Below are 23120 nucleotides of genomic sequence, written 5' to 3'. Positions count from 1 at the left end.
TAAATGCAATGGCAGAAATTGAAAGGGATCATTTCCTTCCTCTCCAACATTTTCCATGTAATGTTGGCAGCTCAATCTGCAAAGTGACAGTCAACAAAAGAAATCCTTGACAATGACTGCGTGTCATCCTCTCCCTTTACAGCTGTTTTTTGCTAAATCACTTTTTATTTGCTGCCTGGAAAAAGCCAATGCCCAAGATGTGGATACACCGTGCGTGCAGTGCCTCCCTTAACCCCTTCCAAACTCCAGAAAACTCAGAGAAAAGGGTGGAGTTTGCTCATCTCTCAAAAAAACCCACAAAATGTAAAGACCAAAATAACAGCCAAGCAGAAAAGTGTTCTTTCCCTTAACCTGCTAAAACACAGAGTATCACATAAATAATCCCCTCCACCACTTCCTGAGGGATTAATCCTTCTGTGAGCACATTTTGCTCTGAGCAGAGAGTGAATGTCACCTGAGGGAAGGCTCCTGTGCAGTCACCTGAGGGAAAACGATTGTCCAGGTGAGGGAAAGCTGCTGGCATCTGAGGGAACACTCCTGTCCTATCACTCGAGAGAAAACAATTGTCACCTGAGGGAAAACTGTCACCTGAGGGAAGGCCCCTCTTCTGCCACCTGAGGGAAAACTGCTGTCACTGAGGGAAGAAATGGTGTCATCTGAGGAAAAACTTCTGTCACTGAGGGAAAACTGCTGTCACTGAGGGAAAACTGCTGTCACTGAGGGAAAACTTGTCTCCTTCTGGTGGACTGCAGGAAGAGAAATGCAGGCCACGTTCCCAGTCAGTTTCTGAAATATTTGTGCAATTTAGTGTCTCCTCTTGACGACAAGGTAAAGCAGAGGCAGGGTGGATATAGAGAGGGGATTTATTGTCAAAAATAAAATGTCATTCTGAAGGTGAGAAAGCTTGGAAACCAGAGGTGGAGCTGTAAGGCCGTGGAATGCAGTGTGCTCTCCTGGGCATTAACTAGCAGGGCCTCAGCAGCCCAAGGGGTTTTTTGGGAAGCAGTGACTCTTTGGAGGGGTTAATGGTGGCAGAGCTGGATTTCAGACATCTTTAATCTTTGCTGCGCTCCTTCCCAGAGCTGCAGCCGGGGATGGGCCCAGGGCAGGGCTGCGGGTGCTGCTGGAGCCGTGTGGGCTCCGGGGTGGCTGGGCCTGCACACACACTCCTCCAGCCTCCACAAAAACCTCCGCTTCGGTTTAAGGTGCAGTTTTGAACTTCAGCCACCTGATGGCCACACTTAAAAATTCAGTTCCTGGTGATGCTCGTGGTGTAGTGGCTGAGATAATGAGACCAAAACGTATGTGGTCAGAAAACCCTCTGGCAGCCCCACACAGGAGGATGTTGTGTATGGGGCTATTTTGATTGTGTAAATATTTATTTCAATATCTCTCTGGAACCTCTGTATAATGTAACATGGAGAAGAGGCAAAAGTTTTATTGTTGAGTTGGCATATTGAGTTGGCATTTTGAGTTTGATTCTCTGGTCCCATGGTCTGGTGGCTCTTTGGCATCCTCAGCTCTCATGGCAGCTGTGACCACTCAGAGGGTTGGAATAAATTTAGCTTTGTCTATATATACTTGTACACAACATAATTATATAAAAATAGAAATACTATAATAACATTAGAGGAATATAAGAATAGAAATATTATTTCACACTGTTTGTGAAAGAACTGGCCATGGTGTGGGACAGTGGTTAACCAATCCACTCCTAATTTCAATATTCAAAGAAAACACACTAGGTGTTTCATACAGAAAAAGGTAAGACACTCCATGAGGAAAGTGGTTGCAAAATTTGCATTCTGAAATTTTTCAGATTTAATTTCTTATTAAATAAAACATTAGATAAATACAATCTATTTTCTTGGCTCTTGCATATTTATGTTTTGAGCCTTTGATTAAACCTCAAACCATTCTGGCTGAATGGCTCACAGTCTGAGGCTTTTACCTGAGAAATGCAAACCTGCAGTGCTTTTGACCTTTTATTTATTTTGAAAGTATTAACCTTCAAATGATTCAAGAATATAATCTTAATGGATGCAATTTCCTCTTGCAATTTTCTTCTGACATGGCACATTCAAATGTTGTGGGACTGACTGTCATTGTACTAAAGTTCTTTTGCTCCTACCGTAACTTCAGGATTACAAGGGCTCATTAGCAGGATAATGGCAGTGTTACTTCAAACAGCATGGTTCCTTTTAATTGTCTTGAGACAATCTGACCTTTTTTAAAAGGAAATCAAATAAGTTTATTGATGCCAAAAGATCTTGGGAAATAAAAGGAAAAGAGGCTGCAATACTGAATTTTTAAAAAATCAAACCAAACCAAACATATATGCTACTGCTAAAATTCAGTAAGATCTGGGCAATTAAAAAATCATTCCTCTTTAGATTAATTAAAAATTTTTTGTGGTATTTTTAGACTTTGGAATATTTCTTTTAAACTTAATACAAAAACTCCGTTTAATTTTTTTCATCAGAACGTTGTTTATCAAAGACTTTGAGACAGTCTCATGAAAAGTCACAAGGATCTAAAAAATTAAAAACTTGAAGAAAAACTACAACTTTATTTGTAGTGCTTCAGAAGTTTGGGGTAGGAATTTGGTTTTATGAAAAGCTGGTTCATTTGGCTGACTTCTTTTCAACTCCATGTGTACTGAAATGATGGACAAGAAGAGCTATTTATTGCTCATTCCTAAATTTTAATCTCTTTGAATCTTTGATCAATAAAATTGAAAATTACCTGTCTTCACTTTGGTGACTATGAGTTCTAGTAGTTGCTCATACTTAATAATGAAAAAAAAGAAAATGTGCTGCAATTATTACTAACCTTTCTTCTTTCACTCCTTTTCCCCTTTCCTCACCCTCCAGTATGACTGTGGCATTGAATACAGCTGAGACAGAGCTGGTTCCAAACTCTGGTACTTATTTTTGGTTCATTAATTTTTGGCAAAGAAGGGACACTTAATAAGTCTGACATTCCCAGCTAGGTGGTGATTGATCAAAAGTCAGCACAGTCAATGTTGTTATTTTTTCCAAACTTGTAAGTATGTTATTCCCTAGGAGCCCACAAAAACAAAGCAAATAGTCTGGCTAGGAATGATGGTGGCTAAACCAGCATCAGAAGTGAAGGCATTCCATGGGATTACCTTTTCCCTATCTTAAGTCTGCTACAGCCTAATTTACAAAATGACAAGGTAATCTGTGTTGTATTTCAAGTGCATTATCTGCATTATGCCAACTGCACTCTTCAGGAATGTGACATTGTTAAATGAGATTTCCACACACCTACAGGAATGAGCAGACACTGAATTCATTAGCCTAGTAAAAATACAATATTATATCAATAACACCCAGTCTCTCTCTCCATTTCTTCCTGTTTGTGCAGTGTGTCTGTGTCAGCCTTGTTCTGAGCCAGTGCTGTCAGGTGTCCTCTCCAGAGTCTGCTCAGTTGGAGCTGGGAATACCAGCCAGAAACAGCCAGCCCTGCTCAGATGTGCCTGCAGAAAGTACACACAGCTGTTGGCTGCTGGGGTTGAGCTTCTCCACTGGGGATGAAGTAACTGGCATGGGGCAGTGGGAGGCTGGCAGCTCTCTGGAGAGGCTGGCTAGTGAGGCTCTGGGTTTCAAATATTCAGGTGCTAATCCAGCCTTAAGCCACCAAGCTACTGGGTACTTTTATGCAGCCAGTACCTTTCCTGTGACTTGATTTCCCCATCTCTGAAGCAGAATCATGCTGCTCGTGAATTGGAAGGATTAGATTTGCTAAACAAAATACATTTTTGCTCTTATTGATGGGGAAAATATCCCAGTTGGTTTGATTTGGGATTTCCTAGTGTTGGTTATATACTCCTGAATAAGGTTGTGCTGCAGGTGTTCAGTGGGTGACATTCACCTTGGCACAAACTAGGTTTATGTGGCACTGGTAAAACTGGTAATGTAAATTTGCTTCATACACATTTCAGTAATTCCATTTTGAATCTGTGGAAGATTCTCTGTGGGTGTTGATCAGGTCCAGAATACTGGACACCTGCCAAAACTCTGGCAAAAATTCTTTTTTTCATTTGGACATGTACAACAACTCAGAAAATAGAGAATGTCCATTTTGGTCTTATCTCAGTAGGTTTAGTGTCTCCCTAATTCTGATAACTGTATTTGGAGAATATGAGGTTTTGAATGAGCCCTGAGAAACTGTCTCCAGGGTTAATGAAAACAGTAAATGAGTCTGGTCTGGTACCCAGCAACGCAGTTCTGGATTACCTGCTGCAGCAGGTAGACTTCCAGGAAGAGCCAGAGAAGGGAAAACTCAGCTTTGTTTAGGAATACAGTTGAATGTCAAAGGCATGGGAGCCTGGAATTTCTGTTTGAGTTTTCCTGCATAGTGATAGACACAGCAGGACATTGCTTTCTTTGGATGTCAGTGTCTGACTCATTCTTGTCTGAGCCTCAGTAAAGCTGAATAATTGGTGCTTCAGAGAAACAGGGAGCTATAAGTTGTCTGCTTAGGTTTGATCTTGAAAGGAGTGAAAGACTTTGTATTATTTGGACTTCAGGAAGAAATGAGAAAAATGAAAAAATGTTATCTAACTGTAAGGCTGAGTCATCTTAGCCTGGCAAGTGTTAGGAGCTGCTTAGGTCAGCTGAAAGATTGGGAAGGAAAATACTGACTCAAGAATGTTCTTGTGTTAGCTGAGGGTCTCCCTGCACTCTGAGCTGGGATTTAGAAGTGGAGATCTGAAGGGGAACATTATAAACAGCAGCTGCTTTAAAAATAGCCTCATTCCTTTGCTTCTGACAACTGCATAAAGTCGTAAGGAATCCTGCCATAGCCATCCCTTCTAATTTTTCAACAAGCAATATTTACATCTCTGTAATTTTCTAGCCTACTTACACTATTTAGTTCTTGTTTAAGAAAAGCTTAGTTATATATTCTTTCCTTAAATTGGCTTAGTTTCAATCACAATTTTCAGATGCATCCAAGTGATTTATAAGCCTAATCTGACTGAATCACTCCTGAAAGTTAGATCTGACATTTTTGCAAGTTTTATTTGTGGGTTATTGCTAAAATGAATCAGAATATAATTTTTCAACTTCTTTGGCTGAAGGTCTGAGAACCTTTTGAAGTTCTTAATAAATGATTTTATTCTAACAGTGAAAATATTTATTGACCCTCCCCTCATATGATGACAGCAGTATGGCTTGCCCTTGGTGATGGGAAAAATTTGGGACTGTTTTGACATAAAATTTGAAAAGGCTTCAGAGTGTGGGCTTTCAAGGCTTCATTTATTGCACATTCTACTGGAATTCCTGTGAGATCCACTGACCAAGACCTTTGCCCTGGGCCTTGGGCACAATTTGGAGTGTGCCTTAACACCTTGTTTCATTTTGCATTCTAAAGGGGTGTCCAAATGGCAACTGCTTCAGTCTCGTCTTTGCTTTTTGCCTTCCCTGTGAAATGGAGGACACACCATGTTCCACTGTCCCTTCCACCTCTATGTGCTGCATCTCCAGCATGCCAAGATCTACTCTAGTAATAGTTGTAAATAGCTCCACTGTGGGAGGCTTCTCTTTACCTGAGTTGTGAAATAGCTTGTCTTCTGTCAGTTCTCTGCATGAAGCATAAAAAACAAAGATTTACAGCAAAATATGTTCTCTTTGAATCACACCAGAAGATCTTTCATTCAAACAAGGGATACAATGAAATTTCCACCAGGTTCCTTTCTCCTCCCTTCTCCTTTAGCTTATTACATATCCAGGAGATGAAAACAGCCTCTCACTGGCAAGACTTGTCCATAGAAGGTCAGGCATAAACCCTTGTGATTGTACTTATTTTATCTCCTTGCTCTCCAACACTGCCATGTGAATGAGGTATTAAGAGATTCTAGCTGCTTAATATCTTCACTTTATGTCCTAAAGGACTTCTGGCACCTGAGCACTACATTTGGGGACTATTACATAGGAATATTTTCTTGAGAATTTACTGACATTGTTGAATTTATATCCTTATTTTTTTCTGTCTTTAAGTTATTATTTCTTCCTAATAATACAAATGATCCAAATGCCAAGATTCTGATACTGTGTATTCTACAATGAGAGTGAGGGGCAGAAATCCCAACTCATTGATTTCAATTTGAAAAGGTAACACCCTCTTATAAAAGTTGTGTTATCTCAGTCAGATTCCAATGCAGAAAAATTAATCAAGGCACTTAAACTTTTCTTCTGCCACTGTGTTTAACATTTCTTTCTTTTTTCTTTAAAGTGTCAGGAAGTGGTGCTGAATTGGCAGCAGTATATACCATCCCAGAGGAGGCTGTAAAGTAAGTGTTAGAAATGTTTAGTCCTGTCTATAAAAATGAGTTTTACTGAACTCTAAAAAAGTAGTAACAGAACTGCCTCTTCTAGCAGTTTTTGTGGTTATTAATAGATGTTAGTGCATTAATTATGTTCCAAAGGAGATTTAAATTCTAATCCAAACTCTCCAAATTGAATGCTTTCTTAACCTTAGCACTATCTGATAAAATTTCTGTGAACTCCTGTATGTAGAATGAGATTTACCACTATATAAATAAGTGGGCTTGTGGGAATGATTATTGATTCATATAACTGAATTTTGAGGAGGAGACTTCTTTCTGATGATGAGCTGAAGATTCATGGTTCAATTAATCTGTTCACTTGTTTCACCATTGAAGTTATTGTAATTAAGGTCTCTCATACACTAGAATAAATTTAGGAGACTGTGTTAAAGAGATGGCCTTTCATCAGACTATCAGCATTATTTCTTGTTATTCCTTCAAAAAAGAAATTTTATTATTTAAATAGTTACACTGCTTTTAATCCTCATGCAACATAATTGTCCACATGATGGTGTTCCTAGTAACAGAGTAATTTAATTTATTGAAGGGAACATAGTATCTGTCAGGAGTATTTCATCCTTTGCTGCTCTCCTGGTAAAGAGAAATTGAGAATTTTAATTTTTATTAAAATATAATTTAATTTTAAAGGAGCATCTTTTTGAATGTCATGATATTCATGAGAATGATTGCTTTGAAATCCTTTTCCAGCGTTATTGTGCCCTCCCAAGCTTAGTGTCACTATTTTACAGTTTTTCTGAGGGTTCAAAATGCCACTGGAGGACAGATGACACACTTCAGTGTACCCTTACCATCTAATGTGTTACTTTCTGGTCTCAGGTTGCTTTTCCTTGAGCAGTTGAACACTATCAGTTGTCGGTTTCCCCTCTATTGTTTCTTTGCTGCAGAAGCTCAGCAAGTGGGAGATGACAGAGAGGCTGTGCTGCCTCTGCTCAGGGAACAGGAGAACTCTGATAGGGATATAAATTATTGGAAGAGTGTTCATCTCGGGAATTGCAGACTGACAGAGCAGCTCTGAGGAAATGCAAACTGTCAAAGATGGTTTGTTTCAGCTGAGGCTTGAAAAACAGAAGTGAAAAGGGGCAAAGCACACTGGAGTCACTGTATGTAAGTATTCTCAATTAATTTCTTCACTTACCTGATGAGCAGATTACTACATGCATTTCTAGACACTATTTTCCATCTTTGAAGAATGAAAATTGCATTCAGTTTAATGTGCTGCATAAGCAGATTATTTCTTTGCTGTTCTCTAAATATGTAAAATATTTTATATGAAGAATGGAATTTGAAATATTTGTTGGGGAGGAAACACTTTTGTTATGTCTTCCAAGTAAATGCTACTATTTTCAACCAAGTGTATACTGATATTATGATATGTGGCTAATACCTTTTAATGGGGAATACTTATAAACAAGTTGTCGTCATATTTAAGACTGCATGTTCATCATTTCTATGTATGGAACTGTTTATATTTCTACTGTTTTCTTCAAGAGTCAGTTTATGGGATTAGCAATCCCATAATGTGTTAATAGCAATCACTTACCTGCATTTGCACATGAACAAACCCAGTACTAAAAACTGGCAACCTGGAATGAGTATGCATAGAGTTTATGACAGTCCAAGACTTTATTTTTATTTTATTTTTAAGGAAAAGTTCTTATTTCCATTGATTCTCTGCAAAAAGTTAGGGGGATGGGTGTATGAGTGTGTGTGTGTGTGTGTGTGTGTGTTTTTGTGATAACTAAAGGATAAGTAATTTTGGGAGTTATCAAAAACTTTAAGGGACCAGTTTTGAATAGAACCAATCAACACCAACCAGAGGAAGATTAAGGGAGCAAATTAAGTTGCATTGTACTGCACAGTCAGACTGCTATGACACATGGAATAAAAGAGGATCCTTGGGATTTTCTGAAACGTGGTTATTAACCTGCAATTATTTCTCAGTATGTTTTCCAAGCACTGTTTATTAGCAGCAGATTCAAAGCTCATGTGCCTCCTATAGCAACAGCACTTCAGACTTGTAGAATATTTATGTGGCACTGCAGCAGGCTCGATTTTTTTCATGTTCCATAAACTGATTAAGATGCCTTTTGGAAGTGAAAAAGGAGGACACAAATTGGCATGGACCTGTCTTCTCTGAAAGAATTACATTTGACTGTATCTTGTCAGAGGCTCTAGATAAATAGTGATTCATGTAACTAAATAGTCTTGTGGAGACTGCTCCTTCTGATGGAAGAAACTTGGCCTGCACATGCATGTTGCAATTTAACTGACTGGCTTGCTTGGAAGCAGCATGACAGTCTTGTCTGTACTCTTCCCCTGTACTGGATGAAGTTTTACTGGTTTCTTTTTTTTAAAGACAGTTTGATGATTTTAAGATGATGATAAGGAAAGTTTCCACAGAACTTACCTAAAACTTTGTAGTGAGCTCAATACAAGCAATGACAGAAGGGTAGCCAGTAACTCACAGAGGAATTAATACCCATTTCCTTTGTTTTCAGTGTGATGGCATGTCCTATTACAATGAGTCTTTATTGCTAATCTCAACAGGCCCTCTCTTGCATTTCTTGCCTTTATTGTTCCTGCAGTTTTCCTAGTGTAGACTTAGTGGATGATGCTATTAGATGTTGTAAATATAGGTTCTTACAAGTACTTTCTGCATTTATAGGATAAATTGAAGACTCCTTCTTCAGCCAAACTGAATGATGACAGAGAATTTTCCCTATTATTAGGGCTGACTAGAAATCCTTTCCTCTAAAAATCAAATCAGTTTTGGTATTTTTACTGTGACATCCAAAAACTTCAGCTATTTTTAGGTTTTTAGAGAAACTTGGTCTCCCCCTAAAATAAGACAGATTTTTGTTTTAGTGACAACAAATTTCCCCACAGATTTATGACTGAAAAAGTTCCTATATCAAATAGTATTAAACTTCACCTGTTAGCTATATTTAGGATATTTTGCAGAGTTTAGTCCATGCAAAATTCATATTGCACTCTAAACTGTTTTTTTTTTAGTTTATGCCTATAGAACAAATCAATGCATTCAGCAGAACTGTAGAATACATATAAAAAGCTTTTTATAACAACAGTGTTAATCATAAACTCAGTAATACTTGATGTAGAAAACTAATTACCCTGTAAAGTGAAGGAATTGGGAATTGCTAATGTTTTGATTGCAAGTTCTACCATTATCACTGCAATAGTGTTCTTGTGGACTCTACATTTAGAAAAAAGAATAAAGTATCAGTAATGATGGTCAGGTAGGGTTAAACTCACAACTGAATAGATTAACTGAGCTCTATCCAAAATTTAAACCCATTCTAGCACTGGTTTGGCATGTGGCTGGACAAGGGTGAAAAAAGGGAAACCAGAAAATAATGATTGTAAATTTATTTTTTTTCATACAGTTTATTTTATTCTTAGGTGAACAACATTTTATCAACTGGAAGCCATTTGTGAATCAGTGTGAAACTTACCTATAGCTTCTCAAAAAAGCTAAGCAGAAACATTGTTCTGATATATTCCCTACCCACTTATGCAGAATTTCTGCTTTGCAGCATGAATGTACTGCTTAAATGGCCCTGCTGTATATATGATTTGTTGCAAAACTGTTAGACTTCTTTAAGTGGTATTGGAAAAATGCAAAGAATATTGGAAAAATACAGGCAGCTGTGTTGATATTTAACAGACACAAGAAAGTTTTGTATTTAAAACACAGCTTTCAATCCCTGTATGATATTTCTTATAGCCATTCTCCAGCATTTGGATGTATTCATGAGTCCAGTAGTGGATCCTCTATTTTCAACCTTGAAAAACAGAGTGGAAACTCACCAGAAAGTCAGATGAAAACATTCTGCAGCCTGCAGCAGATTCTGAGCTACATGGCCTTTAAACTGCCTGAAGAACAATTGGGAAGTGTGGGAATTGCTCTAGAGAAGTCATGAATTGTTTTGGGATTTACTCAACATATTCTAATTTTGGATGAAAGATGTGATTATGGAAGCACATAATAAGCATTCTCTCCTACACTCACAAAGAGTGAAAAAATTTGTTTTCAAATCATTCTCTGTTATACATGCTCAGATTCTGTGGCATTGTATCAGCTCATTCACGTGCTTCAGTCAGGGTCCAGAATGGATTCCTAGTAATGCAGTGGTTTTTTCCTTCTAAATGAATAAAACAAATGGAATTCCTACCTGTCCTACCAGTCCCACTGTTCTTGTGACAACAACTGTGCAGTGATGCTGGAGCTGTTTCAGGTGCAATGCCTTCCCCCACTCCTTAGAGAACAGAAAAGGAGAGAAAGGCACAGTTTATTTATCAGGTGGAACGTGTTTCTCATGTTCTATGGAAGAATGAGCAGTGAAGACCTCATAGCAGAAGTAGGTGGGGATGTTTGGCCAACTTCCTACCCAGGAAGAATAACTGAATTAAGACCTTGCCTATATGGAGTCCTCACTCCATAAAAAGGGGCTTGGTGGTACAATGGGATGAATCTAAATCAAAACATTGCAAAGATAAGAACATATCCTAAAAATTTCTAAGTCATGGTCAAACCAAGAGCATAGTTTTCTTTGTCCAAGGGAGCAGTTAAAAAGTTTATTGCATTTAAGAGTTTTTTAAAGCACTTTTGCAACCATGAGCAAAACTCTGTATCAGTTGGCATTTCTTCTTAGTGTCCTTTATCAAGGGCAAAGAAGAAAAATAAAAGCACTGAATTAAGCTCAGTGATCCAGAGCACTGATTCATCTGCTTTATATGTATAAAATTATGCCTTCAGAAGTTCAAATTTATGTTTTCTGAAAGCATAAATGACTAATCTGCTTCTATCCTTATCCTTGTATTTTTCAGTGGCTATAAAATGTGGTTATTAAATTTACAGCGTGTCTTCTGTAGTGGTTTCATTGTCCATATATAGATATTAAGACAGCTACAGACTACTTAATGGCAGCCTTTTGGTCCAATGAATGTGTCAGTAAAGGAAACCAAGCATTTCTCTTAATAAAATGGTTTTCAGCATCCTTGAGGACTCATTAAGTGATCTCTTTAGAAGTCATATTCACTGAGCTAATTAACATGATCAGAATGTGCATTCCTTCCTTATGATTAACTTCATAGCACTGAAAGGAAAACTCTAAGTAAAAGTCTTACAGCGACACTGGATACATAGATCCTTAGATTCTGTATTGGAATGCATGACACACTGGCTACAGTTTCAATAACTGTTTAAAGTATTTTGAAAGCAGCAACGACATAATTCAACTTAAGCTCTCACTTTGCCTCAACAGAAATACACAGGGCATTAAACAGCTTGGGCAAACAGTCTGGAAAGTTACATTGCGGTTCATCTTGTTACACTTGGTGCTTTATGTGTAATGGTGGTTTTTACTCAGAGTTCCACTCAGTAAACCTGGGATTTCAGCTTTTTTATGGAGACATAAAATTTGCAATGCCTAATCATCTTCATTGTGATAATCTGCTCGCCGTGAAGCAAAGATAAAACATATGTAAGGGATTCATCACTCTTAAAGGTTTGGTATCTCAGAGATTAGGAATATGAAAATATTAACCACAGGAAAAAATGTTATTGATGGCTTTTTAAAATTTTAAAAACTGAAATGAGTGACATGACTTATTACTGAGGCACTTGCATTGAAGTTTATTGGCACAGTGATATTTTTTATAGCATCTACATGAACACTGCTCTATAGTATTGTCCTGTAGGGTGTAAAATCAGTAGTGACACTCAAGTATGCTGTTTCCTATGAACTAGTCTAGTCTTGGTTTAGTTGACTGAACTATACTTGAATTCTTGGAAGACAATAGCCTTTGTTTGATTGTAATAAGAGGGAAAACTAAATAAATAATATTTATATAATATAAATATAAATAAATATAATAATAATATAATATAATATAAATAAATGTTGTATTCCATAGTGTCTGTGACTGGAACAGATTAATGGGATGGAGTTATTTAATACAGCCCACACAATTTGGGCAATATGTTCTTCAAAGAATCTTCTAGTTGAAGCCATATTAATATATTTATTTAGATAAAACTCTTTACTAATTTTAAACCATCAGGTTCATATGAGAATGAATGGAATTTGGTAACTGAAAGAGCTTTAAAGGTATCACCCCATGGAAATAAGTTTTGAAACAAAAATGTGCAAATTAATGCAATTAATTGTGCTTTATATAAAGATTAGCTTTCTAAAACTAGAAGATTATGCAGGTCAAGTAACAGACTAATGATGTTCACTTGCAAATAATACTAATTATTAACTACTTAGAGGGACTAAACTGCGTTGTTTAAAAACAAATTATTGATATATTTGGCACTATTAAAAAAACCAAAAATCTCTCAACCACCAGATCAGTGCACCAAGGATGAGTTTGCTATTAAATTAAATCTGGGATCAGAAGAACTGTCATGATAGTTTTCAGCACTTCAGTCATTCCATTTCTTATTTAGAATGCTATGCTCTCTGTGAATTTTATCAGAGAATGCTGCTTTCTGGGACACTGTAGTTAGAAATTACTGTCTCTAAAGTTTGTCCTACAGAGCAGAGAAGGGGAGAATTCAGCTATATATTCCATCTTTATTACTGCATTCCTCAGAATGTTCCATATGTTTACCTTTATCTGACTTCAAATTTTGTTCCTTTGTGGTTGCTGGCAAGAGCACTTGAATTCTTTCATGCCTGTTGCTTTAATAAGGAATGTGAAGCCACATACACAGTAACATGAGAACACAACAGCATGAAGCAGAAATAATCCCTGATGAGATGCATATCTTGAGTAGGGATTAGGAATGCTTTGCACCCAATTCTTTATTTGGACTGTTACTCTGAAAAATTCCAAAAGGGGGCAATCTTATCCTCTGCCTGGAAATCTATAAATATAATTCAACTGAGAAAATAAAGCACACTTCTTTCTAAGTTCTCATTTGCCTTAGAGAACTGAAGGTTAGTGCAATGGTAAAAACATTTAAGGGTTTGGTTTTCTTTTTGAAAAACAGATTTTTAAAATGACACTGGATTTTCAAACTTCATTAACTGCAACAGTATGGATGTATGGTCACTTTCAAATTGCAATGGTGAAAAATTATCTAATGCCCTAAGTTAGAGTGAAAAATCATGTTGTTGAGAGGGAGATACATTAATAAGTAATATATTTAAATTCCTTGTACGGCAGACATTCTTATGCTGGAGATCTAGGGGAAAACAGAATCTCAAACTCATCCTCCTTTGCCAGATGATTGGCACTTACAAACTTGAGACAGAATCTCTCTACTAGCTTGGAGATATAAATTTTTTTTTGTAATTTCTTATCTTTCTGTAGAAGAAGAAGAAGAAAGAAGTAGAAGAAATAACTTGTAGCCATATTATTGCCATTCATTTGTAGTAATTTTTTACCATATAGAGTATTTTCTGTAAGAATGCCCGTTTTCTTTCTATATACTTCCTCAGCAGTGTGTTCTTGGCCCATTTTTTGTAATTGATTGCAAAAATTGTTTAATTCTAAAAAAAGAAAGTATTTCATGTATATGACAAATATGGATCTACTGGCCCCCAGAATAGTTGAAACAGATATTAGAAAGTGAACACCAAGCCAATATCCTTTGGCTGAACCAAATGGATGTTCAGAAGAAGGCAGCAGGAAGCTGGTGAGGAGCATTCTTGCTCTGGGCTGTGTGGCACAGGATGCTGCAGTCCCAGCCCCAGAGCATTCTCCAGGCAGTGTGAGTACCCTGCCATGCTCAGACTGAATGTCTGCTGCAGGCTCACAACTCTGGTAGCTCACTGAGAGCTCCCTGCCCCAGAAATCAGGGAGTTGTTAAGGCCCAGCATGCTGCAGGGACAGATCTGGCACTGGAGCATGTGGTTTCTCACAGGGTAGGTGAGAGCTGTGCTGGGGGAAGGAAATGGACACATACAGCTCACAGTACAGCTGAGCTTGGCTTTACCTTACACTTAGAGAACATTCCTGATGTTTTAAAGATATTCAACATTTTGAGAGACTTCTGAATGCTGATCTTTATGAACTGTCCAATAACTTCTATTTTACCCCATGACTGGGGATGGGTATCAACCCATGATACAGCCAAATCCAATAATGAGTCATTACCACGTGGAGCCTGGCTAAAGCTGATAGACTAACCTGTAGTTAAATGACTTTCAGTTTTGGAGTCTTGTTTGGAATCTTGGGCTCCAGTCCATCCAGCATGAATAAAGAGGCACAGATGTCAATCTGTGTCTGCTGCAGTGGATCTGACCTGATTCACAGCCAAGGGGGAGCTGGTACAGCCACAGTTCCATAAGCGTTATGGTTAAAAGTGTTTTAGTAAGATGTATTTGAAGCTAAAATAAATTATACACCACTTTATTTTGATTGTGTTAAGCAATATACATAATGCTCCTTTTTTTTTTTTTTTTTTTTTTTTTTTTTTTTTTTTTTCCTTGCTTCACATTCATATGATGTAGACTATTTTAAACCCAGCCACATTTTTCTCCCCTCTAGAGAAGATGACCATACCGATTGCCTCACTATCTGTTTACATTCTGGAAAGAGTCATTTGGGATTTTCTCTTTCTGAAATAAACGTTTGCTTATGGATTTTTTTTTTTTATTGTCACATCCATGGCATTTTTAAAGTAAATATGAGTACAAGGTTTATATTATTTTAAATGTATATTGTATTTGTCTTCCCAACACTGTGGTTTTTAGTACTGTGAATAACGTAGTATGGAGCCAGCCTATTAAACAGCCTGTTTTTGTAAGGAAACTGTTAGTCCACCTACAATATTCTATTGCTTACTGTGTTCTTCCAATATGCTTAGCATTCCACAACCTAAATGATCATTTGTTGAACAAATTCATGCTTTTATTAGTCAAAATACAGAGAAAACAGAGCCCCCCTGTTTCAAGATATTTGCTAATGCACGGTTAATTATCACATATAGCTTACTATAATTCATTTTACAGGGAGACCTCCTGCAGGTAACATACTAGCAGTTTATGAAGCAAAATAACCTCACTATAGATTAGAACTGTTTCACTACTGGTCAGACAGTTGCTGCTTCTAGGCCTTCTCACTTCACATTGCTAATTTGAACAAGGCTTTATTTTTATATTTGTCAGCAGCAAGACTGTAGCATGGTTGTTAAACCTCTCCCAGGCCTAATTAGAGTAGCAATGCTAGCATTCATAATGAATCTCGTGTCCTGGGTTGGAGGAGGTAGCCGTGGTGCTACAGTAGCTTCCTGGCAGACAGTTGCTGGCAGGTTTAAGGTAGCTTGTGGCTTGCAATATTAAGTGACTGTTGAAATTCATTGACTCCACTGCGGCTTATGTGTCTAGATGACAACAAGTTTACACGGTTCTTTTATAGTTACAGCAAATGGGTCCATTTAAATATTTATTAGGTGATTATGGTGATGTGAAATGGAAAAAAATTGCAAAGTACAGTATTGCATGTATAACTGTTTTAACTGTTTGTACAAAATAGGCCTGTGGTATCATTTGAAATTACAGCATCTTTTTTTCCTCATAAATATTTATAGCTTATCAGTAGCTAGGAATGCTAATTTATTTGCATTTTGTTTCTTATTTAATTTGACAGTCTTTTGGGTAGCCATTAAAGGCACTCACTCTGATTTGAATGAAGGATATTTCAATCAGCAGTTGAGTGGCATTTTGATTGGAGTGGGTGAAGTTCAATTTTAGGAGCTCTTTCTGCTTTATGAGACACAGAAAGGAGTATTAGCTGTGTGTGCTCGATGACGGGAGCACCCCCAGAAGGCCTGCTTCTCTGAAGCTCTTGCTTCTGAGCAATTTGCCACAGCTGCTGCATTAAATGTAGTCAGTTTGGTTTATTTTGCTCTTTTTTCTGGCTTCATAAAGGTGAAAGTAACACAAGGGCCAGGTATTAATTTCTGCAAAAAACTGGGCAAGAGTTGTTGTAAAATATGAATATGAATTGGATGATAGAACAAGCTATTTCAGGTATAGAGATAAAAGGGTTAAGAGCAAAGAGAAAAAGAAATCCAATTCTTCGACAGCACTGTAGCTACTGTTTACTTTGTCACAGCAACAGAAGACATGGAAGTGAGTCAATCTCACTCAAGGGCATGAGAGAACATGATGATGATATCTAGAGGTGTCAGAGCAAATATATGTATTGGAAATGCTTTCAGTGATGGCACAGAAAATAGTTACAGTGAAAAGAAATCAAGCATAGTGCAGTAAATTTAGTCTGAATATATTGTGTGTGTCTACCTCTCTGTAAACTTACACATAGTGTGAGAGACTTGCTCTTTGTAAAGAGAATAATTCTGCTTCAGCAGCTTCACTCACAGTGCTATCACTGAGCTTCACTCTTGTTTAGAAATTTAAATTTGCTGCAAGTGGGTGGCAGAACTTTCTGAATCTCTATTTTCTAAAGAACAGAAATAAACAGCAGAGACAAATCTGAAGTCAGCTCTTGTCAGAGAATGTGTAAAACGTGCATCATTGTCAAGTAGAGGCAGCAAACACCAGCTGGAGTTGTTTGTTTTGAGATATTGACCAACGTGTATCCATAGGTCTGACTTTTGCTTTGTTAATTCTGTGCACATACTTTCTCTGATAATTTCACATCAATTTCAGCAGGCTTGGAATGCTTTCTACTTTCTTCTGCTGAAAAATTAATTCATTATTTGGGCCAATTTTGTCAATTTCACTTGAGGAAGGTGGTTACACAGCCTGGAAATACTGACAGCAACTTGAAATGGAGATGAAGAATTTTCATTCATTTGAAAATAGGGGGATTACTCTTCCAAAGAGAGTAAGAAATTCTGGGAAGTAAAATGGAGACATGGAGCTGAATTGACTCTCCCACACTAAGCTACTGGAAACACAGAGGCTTCCTTAAAACATGCTGTACTGTGTCTAGGATTTGGATATGGTCTACTTATAGAGCTGGAGCTCGTGCAACACTTTGTTACTGCATTAATGCTTATTTCATAACCAGTAGGAAAAAGCAAGATAAGATCCCATAGGCAGACATTTAATGCTGGGTTTAACTCAAATTTGATGCCCATATTCAAAATGGAGAGAGCTAGTGACCAAAGGATACTATTACAGTACCTGTATTAACAGTTATGTATTAGAGCTCAGTTGAGAATTGGGTTTCTTCTCTGCTATGAGAATTCAAAAGATTAGGGAGTGAATTATTGCATTAATAAGCTGTCTTTATGTTTATAAAGTTATTTATCCTCAGGCTGAGGAATTCTGTGCTTATCTCTGCACTAGTTTTGGGTGAAGTCCTATGATGTCCAAGATGAGAAGTTAAACTTGCAGCTCAGAGTGAACATCTGTTGATGTGAAAGGAGAACAGTGGAAATGTGTCCTTGTGTGTCCATAACAGCCCTGGTCCTTAGGGCTGTTGATCCAATTATTTTCACAAGGACTAAATTCATTTAAAAGAGGATGAAGTGGCAGGGGGGGAAAGAACATTCCTTAGCTTTTTGAGTCTGGAACTTCTGTCCTATGCTTTGCTCATATTTTCCAGTGAGATCACTTCCTGAATGGGGTGTAATATGAATGAGTGCTCTGAGAGGCAGATTCAAAAGCAGAGCACATGGAATTGGCCCAGCTTTGTCATATCCCATCAGTGACAAAGCTGAATTTAGTTCAAGTTTTCCAATAAGCTCAGGATTGTCACACATGCAGCTTGAATATGATGAGCTAAATTACATATATTGCATACACATTTTTGTGTCAAAGAATCTGTGAAATCAAATGTTTGAAGTGTGCATGGGTGTGTTGCAATTGCATTCAATATAGAGTTGACTGTTCATCCAGTGCTGTAGCCTTCTCTATCTCAGTTTTCTGCCACAACTTTGTGCCCTCTGTACTCAATATACAATTAAATACTTTTCTACAGTTTAGTAGTTGAAGCTACTATATTTTATACATTTCTCAGAACTGTTACAGGTTTATTGTTATAATCCATATTTATGAATTTCAGTAACGCCTTAAGATGAAGATGTATTGTTTTGTTCACTGAACTAATATAGAAAGTAAGACAGAAATCTTGTTCAAGAGATACTTATTTAAATCTGTCTCGGAGTACAAAGTGGTGCTCTCACCACTGAGTCCCTCTCCTGCTGACATTCCTTCGTGTGATCCATTTAGATGAAATGAAGAGGGGTGGGGAGATAGAAAAAAATCATGGAGTCATGAGACAGCAGCACTCACTGCAGATGGCAAAATAAAGCTTTTTACAGTATCAGGAGAAATTATTTTAGACAATCAGCAGTACAGTAAACTACATTCTGTCTCTGTGCATGACACCAGGAAATAAAAATCTATTTTTCAGTTGAATGAAATATACGAGGTCCAAGCGTCAAGATCTTAGCACTAGGACAAACTGGAAACTTTCCAGTGGAACATTTTTCTCTCAGCTAATGCCGGTTCACCAAAATCTAACACGTTGCATGAAAATGTCTATTCCAATGAAATTTTTGATGGAGATGTTCTTGGTTTGCTGCCAGCTCACCCGCTTTTCCCAGCTCTCAGCTCCCCGGCATCTCACATGGAACAGTGCCAGAAAGTCAAGTTTCTTCACGTTCCTGGCCTGTTTGGCAGACTGCCACTAGGGATGGGAGTCTGGGCTCTCGAAAGTGGACAAGAAACCTTATACATGCACATACAACCGTACTCATACTCTCACAGGTCATTTAAATCCATGTCAGTTCATTCAAAGTAAAGGGGTTTTTTTATATAGAGGGTCTTTTAAATATGACCCTCCTATGGAAAATTTCTCATGTCGGAATTTTAATTCTAACTAGCGACTGAAAAGAAATAAATTGGGGAATATGAAAAATTCTCCTTATAAGGTGAATACTGGTTCCTGTGCAACTGCACTATTGTCACTGAGGCTATCAACAGCTCCATCTGCCTTCTCTCCTTCACTGCATAACAAGAGCTATTTTTGTAACGGGTATGGTGCTTATACACTTAACCTTAACAAAACAAGATAATATTTTTAGAGCTTTGTAAATATTTGTTTTAAAAATTCCTTCTAAGCCATTTTTTTTAAGGCAGGCCATCTTTTCTTGCTCACTAAGTGGACTGAGGGGATAGAGTTTCAATGTTTTTGCCTGAATGATACACAGAAAACAGGCAAATATATTAAAATTCTTACTGTGAGGGCCCTGAAGCAGGAGCACTGTAATGTACTTTTCCATAGCCTCACTTTGTGCACTGCAAACTGCTCAGCTCCTTATTGTATATAAGTAAATAAGTAAGTTTCAATCACACTGTGTAGGTCATTTCTGACTGTGGGGATGTGTTCACATTTGGGACAAAAAGCAGTTAATTCAAGTAGCCACTAATGAATTCCTTTTCTGACTATTCTTAATACCTTGGATTAGCATAACAAAGTCAGGCTCTTCAGGACATTAGTACTTACTGCAGTTTACTTTTCAGCTGAGAAGATGGGATTTATTGTAACAGATACAGTTCAAGATTTCACTGAAGAAAGGCTCTGAGTAGAGTTTCACTTCTTGTAAATTCGCATTGTCTTAATAAAATCTGAGCCTCATTGCCAGTCTGACAAAAATGTATTGCAAAATAGTAAATGTCCTGTATAGGATGCTAAAATATCTATTGAATAGAGAAAATACCTATTTTTGTTAAAATAAGGGGAAAAGCATTGGTATTCTCTTTTATTTTGGTTTTTTGGGGGGTAATGTGTAGTAATGCAGGAGGCCACATTGGTTCTGTCCCTGACTCTTTCACAAATGTGATCTGAAGTTGCTCCCTATGCCTTTTTGTCATAAAGTGACAAAATGGGAATGATCAGCAGAATGCTCTTGTATCAATGATAGTATTATATAACCAAACACTTGCTAAAAGGCTTAGATAAAGTGCACTGTTAGACTCACTAAGCATTGATATGTGGCACTGAAGAGTTTTACTATGGTGGGAATTAACTTTGAATTCTCTAAACGTGCATTGGTTTGCCCTTGTCATTGCAATTACACTGAAGAAGGTTCTTGGGTTGCAAGCAGCAGAAGAAAGTGGGCAAAGTATTTATTGGCAGAAACTTTAGCTCAACCATAAAACCCTTTATCTCCATTGCTGAGGCTGCAGAGAATCCCCAGATCTTTCATTTACATTTGCTTTGGCATCAGTCTATCCATGAGCAGGAGAAAATGGGATGAGCGCGTTTGTGTGTACACATACAAAGGATTGAGTAATTCAGATTAATTCTCTGAAAGGAAAATAGTACATACAATCACAGGCTTTTAAATTGCTTTCCAATTAAATGTTCCTTGATAAAAATGATGCAATGGAAACCTATTAACAGTTGCCTTCTAATGTCCCTAAACTGAAGTCTTGGTTGCACTCTCTAATCTCCTAATATTTTGAAAAGAAGAGCAGAAAGGCCTCTCTACAAAGCAATTCTGCTTTATTTTACTCATTGAGGTGAGAGGAAGACAGGGAGGTGTTGCAACTCATATGCTGAAAGTACAATTCAACATGTGCAATGAAGTGACAACTGAATTCTTCATGTCAAAGAGTCAGTGCTGGACTGTGGTATTTGAGCAAAGACATCTTATTACTCTTATCTGACTAGTGTTCTCTAAGAGCATCTCTGGTATTTTCTAAGATTATACTCAAATCTGACTGGGGGGAAAAAAGCTCAGCTCGCTCCCTGGAAAACAGAACACTGGCACTGATTTTTGTCAGCAGCTACCTTGCATTAAGTGAAGCTCAGCTCTTTACTGCAAGACTGAACTGACTCCCCCTCCACTGTTCCAGGCACTCACAGCTGCTCTCTGGTGGAAAAAGAAAATTCTGCTTTCCATACAGAAGCCTATCATCCAAGATTTTGAACTTTTGTCTATTTATACAAACATAATATAACTCACTTCTCTGATTGTTCTCTGGATATGTTAAGAGCCTTAAATAAGCCTATGCTTGAAAATTTGTATCTGGATCTAAGTCTTTGACCTTTTCTACCCCATAATATTACAGTATTGAAACAGGCAAATTCACTGAAAAAATTGTAATGACAGTATTTTGAGGTGCTGGCTGTGGCATCAGATGAGAGAGAGCAGGATGTGATTGTGCTGTACAGTGCTTGTTGTACTGTATATTGTCAGAAAGAATCTGATTTTCTTAATGCAAACAAAATGTTTGAGGTTAGACTCAGGGGTTTCTGTTCCAATATAATAACTTCCTGACAATTTCTGTCAGCTCTTCACGTTTTAGGGCCTCAGACTCACAGTGAAATCACCTTTATGTGATGTACACATCCTACTGTGTGCCTTAATACCATGGAGAGTAAGATAAGAAGCAGGGGTTCCTGACTCCATGTGCTGAATTGCACTGAGCCCAATGGGCCTGTATAGAAGGTAGATTCTCAAATATATGGGGGCTCAGAAACAGGGCCAGTGCTGGTTCTGGGGACAGAGAGGCAGCAGGGCAGAGCAGCTACAGAAATCAGAGTTAAGGATTTGGGCTTGGATTTTATAGGAGCCCATGTAAGTAAAGGCACCTCTCTTCTATAGCCCATCATGAATAACTGTTAAATGCTTATATTTGTTACTGCTGATCTCTCTCCATTTTTTGTAGTAAACTGGACCTGATTTCTTTCTATCTCTCTGTAATCAGCTATCCTCATCCCCAAAAGCTGATTACAATAACTAAATTAAACTGTGTGCAGCAGTGTATTGTCCCATCAGATGGCACAGAGGAGTTCTACAGTCTCCTTGGAGTCACCCAAATCAGCTATTAATAGATGCTTTTAATGTAAGAATTCCTAGGTGGATCCATTTTTCTATGGTTGCAAGACATTTTGGACTTTTTATTTTCTCTCTGAAATTGTTGTGCTGTTTTCAGTATTTAAGAGACAGACTCCAAATGAAGCAGCCATTCCTAACCTATGCAGACAAAGGGAGTGGTTCCCTTAGCAACAGGAACCATGTGGAGGTTCTCAGAGAGCTCTCTTTTCCCCCTACTCGTGTTTTCTTTTAACTCAACATTTTGCACAGCATCTTGCATGGAGACTCCAACAGCTGGGCTGGAGGCAAGCAGCTCTTCCGGCTCTGGCTAACCCGTGCTCGAGGGGCAATTGTTCTACACTCATCAGACAGAAAAAATGATAATCATGGGTAAGTGAACTGGCACACAATCAGAGTTCATGCTGAGGAGGGGGAAAGTTTACTGGCTGGCAACCAGAAGTGTCCAGCACTTCCCAGTAGGCATGTATGCTTGAAGCAGGGGCTCTAGTGTGATGCTTGCCCATTTTTCTGGTGGGATTGCATGTCTGCATTTAACATTTCAGGGGCTGGAAATATTAGTACAACTGGGTTCTATCCTTAGCATGCTCCTGACTTCCTTTACAGTCCTGAACATTTTATGTGACCTCTTTATTTTCCTTCTTCATCTATTAAAAAGATATTTTGTGCCATGAGGATCTCGGAAGGAGTGTAAAGTAGAAATGGATTGTATTTCTTGTCAAAATTGTATTTGCTTTTGAAGTTTATAATAAGGTGTGCAGAACCTACCATAAAGTATTGATCTTTTATTGTGGATTTAACTGAATAAACTTTCCTGTAGGTAGATCTAGTTGCTTTTCTTCCCAGTACAGAAGAAGAGATGTGTGCATGCAGTGCTTTTATATATATGTGCCTAGGTATAAGAATTTGTGTATGCTGGTGTATAAGTAACAGAAATAGAGACGTTTA

The 23120-nt window shown here is 37.8% G+C and overlaps 1 protein-coding gene across 1 annotated transcript in view; it reads left to right on the top strand.

Moving 5' to 3' along the window:
- Nucleotides 1–573: 573 nt before the first annotated feature.
- Nucleotides 574–23120, top strand: part of ANKFN1 (ankyrin repeat and fibronectin type III domain containing 1) — a 119094-nt gene continuing 96547 nt past the window's right edge. The window contains exons 1-3 of the mRNA XM_056505565.1: nucleotides 574–828; nucleotides 6262–6319; nucleotides 7261–7480. The gene's annotated coding sequence lies outside the window, so the exon portion shown is untranslated. The remainder of the gene's footprint in view (nucleotides 829–6261; nucleotides 6320–7260; nucleotides 7481–23120) is intronic.

This window comes from Oenanthe melanoleuca, chromosome 18 (assembly GCF_029582105.1).
Source record: "Oenanthe melanoleuca isolate GR-GAL-2019-014 chromosome 18, OMel1.0, whole genome shotgun sequence".
Taxonomy (NCBI): Eukaryota; Metazoa; Chordata; class Aves; order Passeriformes; family Muscicapidae; genus Oenanthe; species Oenanthe melanoleuca.
The sequence above is the reverse complement of the archived record's forward strand: the minus strand, read 5'-3'. Positions and strand labels throughout refer to the sequence as shown.